This window comes from Cherax quadricarinatus, chromosome 71 (genome assembly GCF_038502225.1).
Source record: "Cherax quadricarinatus isolate ZL_2023a chromosome 71, ASM3850222v1, whole genome shotgun sequence".
NCBI classification, from domain to species: Eukaryota; Metazoa; Arthropoda; class Malacostraca; order Decapoda; family Parastacidae; genus Cherax; species Cherax quadricarinatus.
Window position 1 is genome coordinate 11,396,642 of NC_091362.1, and position 18,394 is coordinate 11,415,035.

The following is an 18,394-nucleotide window of genomic DNA, read 5'->3' on the forward strand; positions in this document are numbered from 1 at the left end:
ATTACTCCCTTCCCTAAAAGTATAACACTTTCCCCTGTAAGCATAACACCTTCCCTTGGAATTATAACACGCACCCCTGGCAGTATAACACGCACCCCTGGCAGTATAACACGCACCCCTGGCAGTATAACACGCACCCCTGGCAGTATAACACGCACCCCTGGCAGTATAACACGCACCCCTGGCAGTATAACACCCACCCGTGGAAGTATATATATATATATATATATATATATATATATATATATATATATATATATATATATATATATATATATATATATATATATATATATATATATATATATATATATATATATATATATATATATATATATATATATATATATATATCGTGCCGAATAGGTAAAACTTGCTATTTTTGGCTTAAATAGCCGAATAAGGCAAGCGAAAATTTGTGTATGCAATAATTTCGCAAAAACCACTCTGAACCTAACGAAAAAATATATTTCATTGTCTTTGTTTATTACTGAATTATTGTAAACTTATCTAAAATATATTTAGTTGGATTAGGCTTAATTAAATTGCGCTTGTTATAATAAGGTTAGGTAAGTTTTCACAATTATTATTTTTTACATTAACATAAAAAAAATATATTTTTAAACGTATAAGGGAAAATTTTAGACAGGACTTAATTTTAAATGAATTCTTGCTAACTAACCAATTTTTACCTATTCGGCACGACATATATATATATATATATATATATATATATATATATATATATATACAAACAAAGATCACAGTCAGCATGATTCGAAATTACTACTGGGGACGGTCAAGATTCCCAGGCAGAGCTCTAGTCCACTCGGCCACACAAATGGCATTTGTGTAGCCAAAAATCATATATGGCAAGCCCTAACCGTGTACTAGCACTGAATTAAAAAAAAACACACGAAATACAACACAAGGAGTTCACAGTGAATGAACGCACGTCTGACCGAGACCGACTACAAGGCGAGGGTCTTTGTCAGGTGTACACAAACAACAGGAAGTGGGGAAAATTGGCACGTGCAAAAAAAAAAAAATGGCGCGGAATGTGAAAACTGGCGAGGCTGTGTTTGTTCGGCACCCGATTATGTGTTCGTGACCAGATGCAAAAATTTTGCTAATTTTTTGGTCGTGAACCGATTTGTTCGTGTTCAGAAGCGTTCGTGGCCAGAGGTTCCACTATATATATATATATATATATATATATATATATATATATATATATATATATATATATATATATATATCGTAAACCAAGCTATACAAGATGCAAAACAACCATACTACTCCCCCGCGGTGGTTTTCTGTATACATGTATGTCGTGCCGAATAGGTAAAACTGGTCAATTAGCAAGAACTTATTTAAAGTTAAGTCCTTTCTAAAATTTTCTCTTATACGTTTAAAGATTTTTTTCATTTATGTTAATGTAAAAATTAATAATTTTGTACCAAAGAACCTTAGAAAACTTACCTAACCTTACTACAACAAGCGCAATTTAATTTAGCCTAATCCAACTAAATATATTTTAGATAAGTTTACAATAATTAAATAATAAACACAACGAAATATTTTTTTTTCGTTAGGTTCAGAATGATTTTTGCGAAATTATTGCATGAACATATTTTTGCTTGCCTTATTCGGCAAGAAGAGCGTTACTATTGATGCTAAAATCGCAAGGTTTTCCTATTCGGCACGACATTTTAATATATATATATATATAATATATATATATATATATATATATATATATATATATATATATATATAATATATATAATATATATATATATATATATATATATATATATATATATATATATATATATATATATATATATATATATATATATATATATATATATATATATATATATATATATATATATGCAATAAGATCACAGTAAACAGGTGATTTCAGAATATGCAAAACAACCACTCTGAAAGAATAGAGAAATTCCAAGCGCTTTCGTGACTACTCACATTATCAAGGAACTATCAAATGATAGTTCCTTGATAATGTGAGTAGTCACGAAAGCGCTTGGAATTTCTCTATTCTTTCAGAGTGGTTGTTTTCCATATATATATATATATATATATATATATATATAATATATATATATATATATATATATATATATATATATATATATATATATATATATATATATGCAATAAGATCACAGTAAACAGGTGATTTCAGTATATGCAAAACATATATATATATATATATATATATATATATATATATATATATATATATATATATATATATATATATATATATATATATATATATATATACCTCATAGGGTGATTTGATTTTACAAAAATAACCCTGAACAGATTAACAAGAAATAAAGCATCTCTTGGGAATAAGAAAGCTATATGTAAAGGACATATGTATAGACTCAAGGGGGATGGTGAAACTTTCTGAAGCAATACGTACACGTCAACACATCTTAAAGTATATGAAAAAAACAAATGAGAACAGAAAATGACTACCAACGACGTGAGAAATGGACACTTAGGACACCATTATTTTAGACGTTCTGGTATTTTCTCACATCAAATAAACAAACACAAAAGAATCTAAGGCTAGTGCAAGTATATAACACAGCTGTTCACTTCAGTAATTCAGGACAGCTAACTGTAATGACAATGAAATGCGTTATGTTTTCCCATTTCCCCTCATAGGAATATGCAAATGAAATTCCATAAATTATAGAGGACCTGAGGAAGGCAAATTACACACGATTAGTCACTGGTAATATGTCTCAAACACTAGATTACAGTCACTAGCAGCATGTCTGAAACACTAGATTACAGCCAGTAGTAGCATGTCTCAAACACTAGATTACAGTCAATAGTAGCATGTCTCAAACACTAGAATACAGCCACTAGCAGCATGTCTCAAACACTAGTAGCATGTCTCAAACACTAGATTACAGTCACTAGCAGCACGTCTCAAACACAGGGGCCAGGAGCTGCGACTCGACCCCTGCAACCAAAAATAGATGAGTAAATAGGTAAGTACAGGATTACAGTCACTAACAACATGTCTCAAACACTAGATTACAGTCACTAGTAACATGTCTCAAACACTAGATTACAGTCATAGTAGCATGTCTCAAACACTAGATTACAGTCACTAGCAGCATGTCTCAGACACAAGGGCCAGGAGCTGTGAATCGACCCCTGCAACCACAAATAGGTGAGTAAATAGGTAAGTACAGGATTTCAGTCACTAACAGCATGTCTTAAACACAGGATTAATTACTAGCAGCATATCAAACACAGGACCACAGTCACTAGCAGCATGTTTCAAACATTAATATCAACAAATATGTAAAATCTTAAAACTCCGAATAGGTCTCTCTTTACATAGGTCACTGGAGATAAATCAGAAGTGGCGGTCCACAGGAGTCAATGTTAACCTCATTTTAACAATTCACATAAACGACGTGGTGGAGGAATAAATAACGACAAGTTCGCCAAAACCAAAATAGGCAGCATATTCTGAGGTGGATACCAGGAAACTTCAGGATCGTTTACATAGGTTGATATGGCGGCCGGAGAAATAGCAGATGCAGTTGATACTTTTTTTTTTAATTTGAGGGAAGCGCTAAACCCATACAGGTTACCCAGAGCCTGAAAATGGGAGGCAATCAGGCTCTATTCAAGGGAGGAGAGGATAGGTTCAATCCCTTGGATCAAAAGAGAGACCCCTCACCGGTAAAGACACTCCTCTCTTGTGAGGAGATGCAGTTGAATGTGGATAATTTTAAGGCTTTAAAACCTGGGAAGAAAACATCACAAATGTAGCACTTATAAAATAAATATGCAAATTCAATCAAAAGATATGAAAATGTCTTAAGGGCTCTGGGCCGCAGAAATCTGAAGCCAATGCAAAATAGTGCACAACAGTTTGCAATAAAGCTTACAGATTGCTTTACTTCATATAAAGATATATAAATAACATGGGCAAAGCACTAACTTTCTTGAGAGGTGTAGAATAAGGGAGTATTACTTAAGTGTGCAAATGGAAGAACGTAGAGAACATATACAAGATGCTGGAAAAAATCTAATCAAGATAGGACTAGCAACAATTAGAAAGTTTAACTACAAATTTGTTTTATTTAAGGCCCTTACGTTATACTACGCGATTCTGATCTCCATATGAGAGAAATTGACAAATGTGCCGTAAAACATGTACAGAATATGACAAACTTAATCTGTATAAGGAATCTATTCACCTGAGATAAAAAAAAAACACTGAAATCCCTAGAATACGAAAGTTACAATAGAAGCGTACACATGAAAAACAATAGCAATACAGAAATAAACAGCCGAATCAAATTAAGGAAATTCAGGATTACGATAACTGAACGTATTTACCAAGAGAATTGTAGATGAATAGAGCAAACTGCCAAATTGCGTCAATAAATTCAGCAAATACTTTGAGCTGTTTTAATAATAAGTTAAGCAAATATACGAGTGAGAATATGCGAGAGTTGAACCTGCCTGGCACTGGCCAGAAGACCAACTGCACTACTCGTCTGCTGTGTGTGACACCACACTAGTGGGTTTTATTTAAGACTGTTGAATATCACACAATTCTAAAACTTGGCATTATAATTTATTTCGCTTACATCTGGGTTCAAATTTCGCATTACATTAGTTGCCACAAAATTATTAGCGACATAAAAAGATAAATAATCAAAATATTAAACACCTACACGCATTACCATTACATTCAAACCGGAGTGCTTAACCTGTACTAATTGTCACGGAGCGCCCAGAGAATGGGAGGTAATCAGGATTAACCAGGGGAAGGGAAGGGAAGGGTGGCTCAAGTGGGTCAAGAACCCTTCACCAGCTGTTCCTTGAAGGGTCGGCTTAATATGGTAATAAATATTACCGTGGTAGCAGGACTCGGTTATTTCATGTTCTAACATAAAAGCTAACTAGAGCTGAAAAACAAGTCATATATAACTAATTACAGTACCTTCAAGCGAATCACAGCTGTTGATGCACCGATGCAGTGTCTTCACTAAATAGTAACATCGATATATATTTGGATTATTATTAAATATTAGCCGGTATTCTCCCGGCCCGGGCCTTTTCCAAGTGGTGGCCCGGCCTTGGCTCCCTCTTTAGGGAGTGTCTGAGACCTAAGTCTCCCATGGGAGGAGGCACAAGTACCTCCTCATCTTTGGGACCAACTGTCCCCAGGCCTAGCCACAAGCTAGGCCTCTCTGGTCTGCCATCCCCGCCCCAAGGGGGCAAATGGGAATGACAGTCTTATGAGCTAAAGGCTCGGGCTCAGGCACCTACCCTACCCTAGAAGGGCTAGGCATGGTGTCGATGATATATTTGGAATACCTTCTTATTTTTTATAGAAATATTTAATTTTTTTTTTTTTGCTTGGAGCATTTTCCTTGAATAATGTAACAGTTTTATTATCTGGGCATTATTACATATGCAGGTGCGCAGTGTCCCAAACAATGATAAATTTATATATATAGGTATATTTATATCAAAATTTAAAAAAAATACAATAGTTTTATATAGCAAATTACGCCGCATCTAACCTAAGATAAAACACAGTCTAACAATGTGATTCGTTTCCAATACTCTAGTATTATTATAATCAAAAAGAATTCCAATACTCTAGCTAAGATGTAAAGCTCCAAGAATGTATTGATCTGGCGACAATCTGCTTTGTACATTCCTCATATGTGACAACCAGACTATGTTGTTGCTGACAATATTATATTCACATAACAGACTAGTAATATATATGACTGTCACCCAACGGATTTAATTCATTGGAAAAAATCTAATTTAATAATAAATAGAAATTTATCATAGAAATTGAAAAACTGCATTTTCATCTCTTTTTTTTGTTCATACAATATCGGTATTCATATAATATTTATTGTCATATAAATATACTTTGCGTAATGTATTTTCTTCCGCAGATCGACACCATGCCTAACCCTTGTAGGGTAGGGTAGGTGCCTGAGCCCGAGCCTTTAGCTCACAAGATTGTCATTCCCATTTGCCCCCTTGGGGAGGGGATGGCAGACCAAAGAGGCCTAGCTTGTGGCTAGGCCTGGGGACAGTTGGTCCCAAAGATGAGGAGGTACTTGTGCCTCCTCCCATGGGAGACTTAGGTCTCAGACACTCCCTAAAGAGGGAGACAAGGCCGGGCCACCACTTGGAAAAGGCCCGGGCCGGGAGAATACCGGCGAATCTTTAATAATAATAATAATAATAATAATAATTCTTCCGCAATATATAACTTCCATGATTATTTGTTTTTAAAGCTTGAGGTCGTTAATTAAAACTTCACTTCACCAGTACACCTTTCAGTAGTGTACAGTTGATAAGCTCTTAATCCATGGAATTGGAACTACTACTTTTCGGATCAAATGTATCAGCTTCCAATTCCTCCAGGCGTTGAAGGTCCCCTAAGGGTTTAGCCCTTTCTAGTAATTAAAATAATTTCACTGGTACATCAATCAAGATATACAATAATCCATAAATAGGGACTAAGGGTACATACTCATGTGTTATAAATATATAATATATATATATATATATATATATATATATATATATATATATATATATATATATATATATATATATATATATAATATATATATATATATATATATACATATATATACATACCACACGTATATGTATATACATATACATACACATAGATCTCGATGGATTATCAATGTGTAACTACATCCCGCTAACGCCGTTAAACAATTTTCGTTTAAGCATAAGTGTCAAGACATACATACATTATTATTATAATAAAAAAGAAGCCCAAAACCAAGACATACATACAAGAAGTCTCAATATTAAGGATATATAATGAGAATGTCAACAAGTGAGTCACACATACCTTACTAGAAGTGTTGCTACTTGAGGTTATCTAGTCGATTCTGACCAAAAACCCTCCGGTTCACCATCATATATTTTCATGTATGATTATATCGTTAAAAATCCTGATATAGTTCAATAAAAATTCGGAGCAGTCACATATAAATTTGCTTCAAATATTTGTCAAATGTAATATTGTTCAAGCACTTAGAGCGTACGATTCTTCAGAGCCTAACCTTTATGTTCCAGGATTTTTGTTATAAAGAAAAGGGAAAGTTACAATTTGTCAAGTGTTGGAGGCTCGGGACACGTTGATCCCTACCTTACCTGTCTGTACCTATGTGTTGGTCCAAGGCCAAGCACAACAACACTCTCCACCAACCACTTCACAAAACCACGTTATATTACCCTCTCTTCCACCGTAAATCCGCAATGACACTCGCCAACCTACTAGTATCCACTTTCCTTACACTCTAATTCATACACCTCACTTCACTAAATCAGTTTCCAGCAGTGCAGAAGCGTGAAAAAGGAAAAAAATAGTGTAGGTGTTGGTGGTATGGCTGGAGGATGGGTGTGATGGTGTGCGTGTGCCCGCCGCCCGCCACACTCTGTCTTAGCCTTGAACTTGACGGTCCACTAGTTGATGTGGCGGCCACTGGCGGCACCACCTCCTGTGTCTCTCTCACATACTCTCTCTCTTTCTCATTCCCTCTCTCGTATATTGGCGGGTCACGTCATAGAAAAGACTTGGGCCGGGAATTATACCGGCGAACCACTTCGATACATCTGTTTCTCATTCTTTCAGGGCAGTCTAGTATGGAGAACCATCCAGGACACCGTCTAGTATGGAGAGCCATCCAGGGCAGCGTCTAACTTGGAGAACCATCCAGAGCAGCATCTAGTATGGGGTACCATCCAGGGCAGCATCTAGTATGGAGGACCATCTAGGACAGTCTAATACGAAGGACCATCCAGTGACCAACCGGGCTGTGGTTCGTACGTCAGCTTGCGTGCGGCTAGCAGTAACAGCCTGGCTAATCAGACTCTGATCCACCATGAGGCCTGGTCTCAGACCGGGCCGTGGGGGCGTTGACCCCCGAAACCCTCTCCAGGAAAACTTCAGGGTTGCATCTAGTATGGAGGACCATCCAGGGTAGCATCTAGTATGAAGGACCATCCAGGGTAGCATCTAGTATGGAGGACCATCCAGGGCAGCATCTAGTATGGAGGACCATCCAGGGTAGCATCTAGTATGGAAGACCATCCAGGGTAGCATCTAGTATGGAGGACCATCCACGACAGCATCTAGTATGGAGGACCATCCAGTGCAGCATCTAATATGAAGGACCATCCAGGGTAGCATCTAGTATGAAGGACCATCCAGGGTAGCATCTAGTATGGAGGATCATCCACGACAGCATCTAGTATGGAGGACCATCCAGGGTAGCATCTAGTATGGAGGATCATCCACTACAGCATCTAGTATGGAGGACCATCCAGGGCAGCATCTAGTATGGAGGACCATCCAGGGCAGCATCTAGTATGGAGGATCATCCACGACAGCATCTAGTATGGAGGACCATCCACGACAGCATCTAGTATGGAGGACCATCTAGGGCAGCATCTAGTATGGAGGATCATCCAGGGCAGCATCTAGTATGAAGGACCATCCAGGACAGCATCTAGTATGGAGGACCATCCTGGGCAGCATTTAGTCACATCTAACACAAATCCTTCCTTATCACCAATCAGGGTTATTATACACTACGTTTTACCTCCTATGTATTTTGATTATATATATATATATATATATATATATATATATAAATATATATATATATATATATATATATATATATATATATATATATGTGTGTGTGTGTGTGTGTGTGTGTGTGTATATATGTCGTGCCGAATATGTAAAACTGGTCAATTAGCAAGAACTCATTTAAAATTAAGTCCTTTCTAAAAATTTCTCTTATACGTTTAAAGATATATTTTTTTTCATTAATGTTGATGTAAAAAAATTCTAATTTTGCACCAAAAGCAACTTAGAAAACTTACCTAACCTTATTATAACAAGAATAATTTATTTTAGCGTAACCCAACTAAATATATTTTAGATTTGTTTACAATAATTTAATACTGAACAAACACAGTGAAATATATTTTTTTTCGTTAGGTTCAGAATGATTTTGGCGAAATTATTGCATACACAAATTTTCACTTGTCCTATATGACAAGATAAGCGTTGCTATTTAAGCCAAGATCGCAAGTTCTGCCTATTCGGCACGACATATATATATATATATATATATATATATATATATATATATATATATATATATATATATATATATATATATATATATATATATATATATATGTCGTGCCGAATATGTAAAACTGGTCAATTAGCAAGAACTCATTTAAAATTAAGTCCTTTCTAAAATTTTCTCTTATACGTTTAAAGATATATTTTTTTCATTAATGTTAATGCAAAAATTTATAATTTTGCACCAAAAGAAACTTAGAAAACTTACCTAACCTTATTATAACAAGCGCAATTTATTTTAGCCTAACCCAACTAAAAATATTTTAGATTTGTTTACAATAATTTAATACTAAACAAACACAGTGAAATATATTTTTTTCGTTAGGTTCAGAATGATTTTGGTGAAATTACTGCATACACAAATTTTCACTTGTCCTATATGGCAAGATGAACGTTGCTATTTAAGCCAAGATCGCAAGTTCTGCCTATTCGGCACGACATATATATATTTAAACATGTTCGGCGGTACTCGGGCGTTAGTTGACAACTCAAAAATACATACAACCTATGTGCACCACGGATTGAATATTTCTCTTCAGTGTTTTTTGCGAGATATTAGCGAAAATAGTTGGTTTATTTAGGTTACCCAGCACGTATGAACCACTCAAGGTGGTCGTGTCACGCGCCTGGCTTGTGGTAAACAAGGACACTTAGCTACTGATGGCGGAAGAAAGTTAGGTTATGTTAGAATATTTTATGTTGGGTTAGGTAGATTTCATTAGGTTTGTTAACTTTTGCATTACACACTAATACTCACTTGTAAAACTGATATAATAGTGTACAATTTAAATTGTGATTAATGGCCAGAATGAGGTGAGGAGCAGTCTTTTTTTTTACGGAACAAACCCAGTATAAACAATTAAAATAAAACAGTGACCTATCTCCATAGGCTGCCACCGTACATCTACCAACTCTCATTACTTACTGCTGCTTTAATTTAAACTCATCCCTTTAAGGGAGTGTCTGTATACCAGGTAAGTGCTCTTGATCCTTAGAATCTATGTGGAGCAACCTTTTCATCAACTGGATTTAAACCTGCTTGCTTTCCATTACCTAGGCACTGTTCGAACTATGATACCTATATACTTACGTATAAAACAGTAATAACCACTTATCATTATCTCCTCAGATCATTTTCTTTTGTCATTAAGTAGCTATCGTTTTAATAAGGAGATTTGTCGTAGAAGCGTCTTATACAAAACAGGTGCACAGTAGCTATGTTGGTAGAGCACTCACCTCACATGTTGAGTGTCTGTGGTCTGATCCCCGGCATGGGTGGAAACGTTGGGCATGTTTCCTTACACTTGCTGGCCCTGTTCAAGCAGCGGTATTTAAAAATTAAGTTTTTTTTGTGGTATAAAATATAATATAGTTTTCATGTAATATAACACTGGTAGGCACAAAAGAAAGTCACTCTTATGCAAAGAGTTTCGGGAGAGTAGGTACCCGGGTGTTAGTCCACTGTTGTGGGGGGCATCCTGGGGGGGGGGGAGTTTACCATAGAAACTTTGTACTAAGCTTGAAATGGATCCATCGACACCATGCCTAACATCGACACCACGCCTAACTCTTCTAGGGTAGGGTAGGTGCCTGAGCCCGAGCCTTTAGCTCATAAGATTGTCATTCCCATTTGCCCCCTTGGGGCGGGGATGGCAGACCAGAGAGGCCTAGCTTGTGGCTAGGCCTGGGGACAGTTGGTCCCAAAGATGAGGGGGTACTTGTGCCTCCTCCCATGGGAGACTTCGGTCTCAGACACTCCCTAAAGAGGGAGCCAAGGCCGGGCCACCACTTGGAAAAGGCCCGGGCCGGGAGAATACCGGCGAATCTTTAATAATAAATAATAAGCTTGAAATGAACTGACGTAGGAAAACAGCTGTTAGCCTGTAAAACTGATTTGTGTAAAGAGAGAAAGAGAGAGAGAGAGAGAGAGAGAGAGAGAGAAAGAAGTGTTATCTGAGTTAACTTGACGTGCCTTTAAATTATACTGCAGCCTCCAGACACTGATTGCTTTAAGAATCCTAGCTCCCGGCCCCGCTTATTTTCTGGCCGTGATTGGGTTCACTCTAAATTTATATAAATTTAAAGATGTATATGTGATATTGTATCTTAAGTGTTACAGCTTTCAGCCGACAAGTGTGTATATAGCTTCATCATTTAATGGCTCCTGGGATGATCGTCCCCGCGGCCCGGTCTCAAATCAGACCTCTTAAACTGGAAATAAATTTTAATGGTATCATTGACAAGCAAAAGGTTTGTGAGGTTTATCTGTTATCTTATATGTTCATGAGACAGAAAGGAAAGAGTTCAAACCATTTAATAGGCTTGTGTGTCCCATTCGTATGACATGATTATTAGTAGCTAAATGGATAATTACTACCTACATATAAATATGTTTAATAATAAAACTATTCCCATATCACAAATAACCCGCACATAAAAGACAGAAGCTTACGACGACGTTTCGGTCCGACTTGGACCATTGACAAAGTCACACTAACAGAGGAGGAGCAGGACGGCTATATATAGGCAGGAAGAGGTGGAGGTAGTAGTAGTGGTAGTAGTAGTAGTAGTAGTAGTAGTACAAGAATTGTATATAATACCGACAGGATGAAATGACACATGCACAACACCCGGGCATCCCCACCGTAGACGTTTCGCCATCCAGCCAGCCGTGCAGAACACTTCGACAGTGAGAAGCGATCAAGCGACTTAGCTCGAGTGGTGACGTGTGCTTACCTAACAAATCGACGATCTCGCCTCTCTCGAAATTACCCCGTGTTGAGTAGTGCTTTGAGTAGTGCTTGCTGGACCTTCGTCTTCCTCTCCACCATCAGGATTGGTGCGTCGGTGGTTGCCGACCGAAGGGCAGGAAGCCTCTTGCTGCCTGAATTCTCTTCGCCTGTTGACTGCACGCCATACAGCCAGTCTCGCCACCACTCAGGATATACAGTGCTCCATCAAGCTACAGTTCACCTCCTCAGTGTCCTGCGCCAGGCAAGTACGTGTGTCTACTTACACGTACTTGCCTAGCTGAGTACTCTCACTTTTTGGCCGATTGTCACCTCCAATTACATCTTTTCGTAATTAGACGATGCCTTCGTTGCCTTCCACCTCCCACCCCCCTTCCACTCTCCCCCAACCTCCCACACCTGCCTCTGCTTCTACTAAATCCAATTCCTTCTCGCTAAACCTCAAATTTTCTAATCCTGATGCCACTATCTGTCCGGAAAATGTATTATATCAGATCACTGGTGCACCTCAACTTAAAGTCTTCAAAACCAACTCAGGCTTCAAACTCCTTCTTGACAAACATTCCTACGAAGCGTACACCTCAAGCGATACCAGACAAAAACTTCTCAACACAGGCTTCACCATTATTTGGACTCCTGAGCACCGTGCCAAAAGCACAGTCATTGCTAAACACGTAGACTACTCTCTCCTGACAGCCTATGACACAGACAAAGAAGACTTAATAAAAGATATCAGTACTAAGAACAAAGTCTCTGTTGACGATATTTACAGACCAGAAAACTCTACCATTCTCAAAATACGCTGTTCTACTCCTGCTGACGCCTCTACACTCTTCAGCCAAGGAATCTTTGCCAAGACCATCCGCATTCCTCCAAACGCTCTCTTCACTCCGAACTTCCACCCAATCACACAATGTCTTAAATGCTACAAATTCGGCCACGACAAAAACACATGCACATCTACACAAGTCTGCTCCAGATGTTCAGCAACTGGCCACTTCTAGAATACTTGCAACCTCCCCCTTAAATGTTCTAACTGCGGCGGGTCACACACTGCAGTTGCAAATTCCTGCCCTTCTAGAAAGCACATTCTCTCCTCCCTCAGAGCAAACCAACCTCCCTCCCTACCCAACCCCTTCCCTGCTCCTCCCTCCCCTTCCTTACCTCCCTCCCCTTCCACACCTCCCTCCCCTTCCACACCTCCCTCCCCTACCCCCAATGCCTGGGCCTCCCCACGCACTTGGTCTACCTCTTCTACTCTACACACATCAAACACCAACACACAGACTACAAGCACTTCTCCTTCTACACCCACACTAGACTACAAAACTAACTGTCAACTTGCCACTGCTGCCCACTCTGCGATGGTAATCTCACAAGCTTACCAATCAGACTACTCACATGTCCTTAACCTAATCTTGTCTGCTAACAATCTTCCCTCTTTAATTATCCCTCCTTCCTGCTTCTCTTCCAAGCCTCCTACAACCTCTCCCTCCTTCCTCTCTCCCACCCCCCCACTTCCTACTCCCACCAGCTCTCCTCCTCCACTACCTCTCTTCACTACTTCTACACCTCCCACCAACACCCCTACTGCTACTGCTACGACCACCCCTCCCCCCACTTCCTTACCCACTTCATCCCCTTCCAAAGCTTCCACTTCCTCACAGCTTACCAAAACTTCTACTACCTCTGCATCCACCTTCGCCCACTCCACCACAACCAAAACCTCATCCAGGTCCAACTCCACCTCCTCCAGACAAAATCCACTCAAACCTAAACCTACCCCAACTTCTAACGGACAGACCAAAGAACATAAAAACAGATCCATCTCTTCCTCCCCCTCCAGGAAACGGGTCCGTAGCACCTACAAACACACATCCACTGATGGCACCACTATCACGGGCTTTAATCCAAACTCCTCCCCCGACATTAACTTTGCTAAGACGAAACCATTAAATCACGTTTAAGGCGATTCAGTTCAACGTACGTTCTTACTTTACAATTAGACACCTACTGGCCGAGCTCCTTGAAGCAGAGAGGCCAGATATTGTTTTGCTAAACAGTACCTGCCTCAAAGCCCCTCAATGTATCCGCCATTATGGTTATACTGCACTACAGTCCCCCTATGATCCCCACGATGGGGTTGCCATCCTTGTCAATTCCAACATAAAACATGAATTTCTCCCAATCCCTTTTATTCACCAACACTGTCTTGCGGTCAGAATACACACCCACCTTGGCCCCTTTATTTTTTTCACCACCTATGCTCGCCCAAACACTACTCTCAACATACACGACCTCTCCTTAGTCTTCAACTACACCAACACACCAACTTACCTACTAGCTGACATGAATGCCAAACACACTGCCTTTCATCACACCAGTAACAACCAACTTGGTCACCAATTACTCAACTTCACAAACCATAAACACCTAATTCATCTTGGCCCAGACTTCAATACCTTCTTCAACCACACGGGCCAAGGCAAACCAGACATCATTCTGGCAAACCGAGCCAGCTCTCTATTTCAACATTACATCTCACCTGGCCCTATTACAGGCTCTGATCACATCCCAGTCATCTTACACATCTCCTCCAACCCTATCCTCATTCCAACCACACCTTCATTCTCCTACAAGAACGCTGACTGGGATGCTTTCAAACAACACATAGACAATATTAACCTCACCTATGACTACAACAACAAACCTATCTCTGACATCGATACTCAACTTGATCTCATCCAGGACACCATTACACAAGCAGCCAACATCGCAATACCAAAGAAAACTCACACCACTCGTTATTCCTTCAAACCGTCACTCAGAACAAGAAGACTAATTATCTGCTACCACAACCGCTTCCTCTACAACACACATAGATTTAATCAAGTCCGATTAGATCTCACTTACCTTAGAAACAACATTTTACACAGCCTAGACCAAGACCACAACAATCACTGGTCACGACTAATACAACAAGCGGACAGGCAGCGTGTTAAAAACACTAAAGCCTTCTGGAACTTTATCAAAAAAATCAGAGGCACTACTCCCACCAACAAATTCAAACACATCACCCACAACAACACACACATCTCAGACCCACAGGCTGCTACCAACATCTTCAAACACATCTGGGAGAACATCTTCCACGCTCACCCACCTCACCCTAACGTTATTCAACACATTCAGAACATAGAACACTGGAACACTGCACACACACAAGAAACAACACCAGACAGCCACATACATCTAGACACTCTTACCTCCTCCCAAGAACTCGACACTCCTTTCACCAACACAGACATTAAAACTCTCCTCAGACACCTACCTCCAAAGGCTCCTGGTGCCTCTGGCCTAAACCATATTATCCTGAAACACCTTCCTGACTCTATCATTACTGCCTACACAAACCTCCTCAATGCCTCCCTTGCCTCTGGATACTTCCCTTCCCTCTTCAAAGCTGCTACTGCTATCCTCCTTCCTAAACCCAATAAAGACCACTCTGACCCTAGAAACTATCGCCCTATCAGCCTCCTCGAAACTTTAGGAAAACTCTGAAAAACTCATTAATCATCGCCTTCGCAGATACCTGGAACATAATTCTCTACTTTCAGATGGCCAGTTTGGCTTCAGAACACACAGATCCACACAGGATGCCATTAACATCATTCTCAACTACATCCACATAAACACAAAACAAAGAAACAGGACAGCCCTGGTTGCAAAAGACGTTGAAAAAGCTTTTGACACTGTGTGGCACGAGGGGCTCAAGTACAAACTCTGCACTAACTTCAACCTGCCTCTCAATACTCGTAAACTCCTCTGCAACTTCCTAGACGGCCGTACCATGAGAATCAAATTCCAAGGCTGTTACTCTGACTACTTCACACTAAATGCTGGAGTACCCCAGGGATCTGTCCTTTCCCCTACCCTCTACATTTTATACACTAACGACATTCCAACACCTATATACCACAACTCCATCACACTAGCCTATGCAGACGACATTACACAACTTATCACTCATGCCAATATAGATACACTCACACACAAAACACAAAATGAGGTTGACAGGATAGCCATCTGGGAACAAAAATGGAGGATCAAAACCAATGCAGCAAAATCCAGCATTACGTATTTTAACTACAGGAAACGTGATCCTCCATTACCTGTCGAACTCAGAACAGCTGACACCCGCACTTACTTCCCTATCACACAATCTGTCACTGTCCTTGGCGTTAATCTTGACTACCTTCTTCGTTTACACGGACACATTCACTCAAGGCATGCAATAGCTAGTAAGGCCCTTGCGGGCCTCTACAAGCTGAAACATGCCTCTCAACGCACCAAACTACACCTCTACAAATCCCTAATACGTCCTCTGATAACTTACTCTCCTCTAGCCCTCTCTCTTGCAGCAAAAACAAACTTACTTAAACTGCAGCGTGTCCAGAACAAGGCGCTGCGCTGGGTGCTTGATGTCAGATGGGAGGACTTCGCCACAAGCGAGTCTCTCCATGCCCAGTTAGACGTCCCTGCGCTGAATCTGTACTGGAAGAGGCTCAGTGACAGACAGATAGACAAACTTGAGACACGACATGACTACTGGACCTCTCTCCTTGACGAAGACATTCGCAGACCCACAAACCAACACAACCTTTTCTACTCCTTGCATGATCCTGCTCCTAACCCTACTTACAAATAACCTTGGATCCGCTGACAGGTACCTTCTAAGACAGGTACCATTCTCTGACCCACGTTCGCCTTAGCTTTTTTGGGTTAAGACATGACTCAGTTCTGCACTCCTCTAGCTCTAAAGGTCGCAAGTCCCTTACTCCCAGCTCACCCCACCGGAGTCCCAACAGAAGAACCGGAATTTCTCTTTTCAATATCTGTCCCACGATCGCCTTTGCTGCTGGGTTAAGCCCTGGCTCTATTTCTACGACTAAGAACACTCCTCTCCAGCACTATTCTTCGTCTGTCCCGTCTTCCCCGCTCATCCCATTTGGGATCTTACCTGAACTTTCGTTCGTTCGTTCCTCTGTTAGTGTGACTTTGTCAATGGTCCAAGTCGGACCGAAACGTCGTCGTAAGCTTCTGTCTTTTATGTGCGGGTTATTTGTGTATCGTTCCAGTCACGGTATTGTGCCTTTTTGTTATTTATTCCCATATCAGCTAGTGGTGATGGTGTTTTATTCGTCAAGAAAGAGAACAAGTGTTAACTGGGTAAGGATCTTCTGATAATGTGCCCTGGCAGGTAGTCTAAATTCAATTTATCTGTAAATATTAAAAAATTGTAAATAGTCCATTAACCTTCAAATAATGCATACTCACCTTCACTGCACACTTAACATTATTTCCGCCCGCCCTAGAATGGTTGTCTAGAGCAATAACTGGAAATTGTTGCCTAGACAAGCACTGCAAAGAACTTGCAAACCCCATTTATTGACAACTGAGATCATTTCTACGGCAAACATTATATGTATGTACGGGATCGAAAAGTCCACTGTACTAATAGTAGGAGAAATATGAATAAGAAGGATGAACTAAGATTAACTGCATGTTTACCTGGAGTTTACCTGGAGAGAGTTCCGGGGGTCAACGCCCCCGCGGCCCGATCTGTGACCAGGCCTCCTGGTGGATCAGAGCTTGATCAACCAGGCTGTTACTGCTGGCTGCACGCAATCCAACGTACGAGCCACAGCCCGGCTAGTCAGGTAGCGACTTTAAGTGCTTGTCCAGTGCCAGCTTGAAGACTGCCAGGGGTCTATTGGTAATCCCCCTTATGTATGCTGGGAGGCAGTTGAACAGTTTTGGGCCCCTGACACTTATTGTATTGTCTCTTAACGTGCTAGTGACACCCCTGCTTTTCATTGGGGGGGATGTTGCATCGTCTGCCGAGTCTTTTGTTTTCGTTGTGAGTGATTTTCGTATGCAAGTTCGGTACTAGTCCCTCTAGGATTTTCCAGGTATATATAATCATGTATCTCTCCCGCCTGCATTCCAGGGAGTACAGGTTCAGGAACTTCAAACGCTCCCAGTAACTGAGGTGTTTCATCTCCGTTATGTGCACCGTAAAGGTTCTCTGTACATTTTCTAGGTCAGCAATTTCACCTGCTGTGGAAAATACTGTATATATTTTCCAGAAATTCAGTATTTATATGTATATAGATGGCCATACTGTATTTAATAACATTTGTCATAGAAAATGGGAAACTGAGCCTGGGGAGAAGGGAGAGTCGCCATTTTGTTTGAATTGAATAACACTTTGTGAATAATGGGAAGAATTTTTCGTGCTCTAGAGGTTAAAATTGGGCTGACACCTCTCAAATAGGAGGCGAAATTGTTGGATGTGCATTCCTGCATAATTTGAGAATCAGGCGACAGG

The 18,394-nt window shown here is 39.9% G+C and overlaps 1 protein-coding gene across 1 annotated transcript in view; it reads right to left on the reverse strand.

Moving 5' to 3' along the window:
* Positions 1-7,030, reverse strand: part of LOC128700291 (solute carrier organic anion transporter family member 74D) — an 876,841-nt gene extending 869,811 nt beyond the window's left edge. Inside the window, exon 1 of the mRNA XM_053793362.2 lies at positions 6,938-7,030. The gene's annotated coding sequence lies outside the window, so the exon portion shown is untranslated. The remainder of the gene's footprint in view (positions 1-6,937) is intronic.
* Between the last annotated feature and the right edge of the window lie 11,364 nt (positions 7,031-18,394).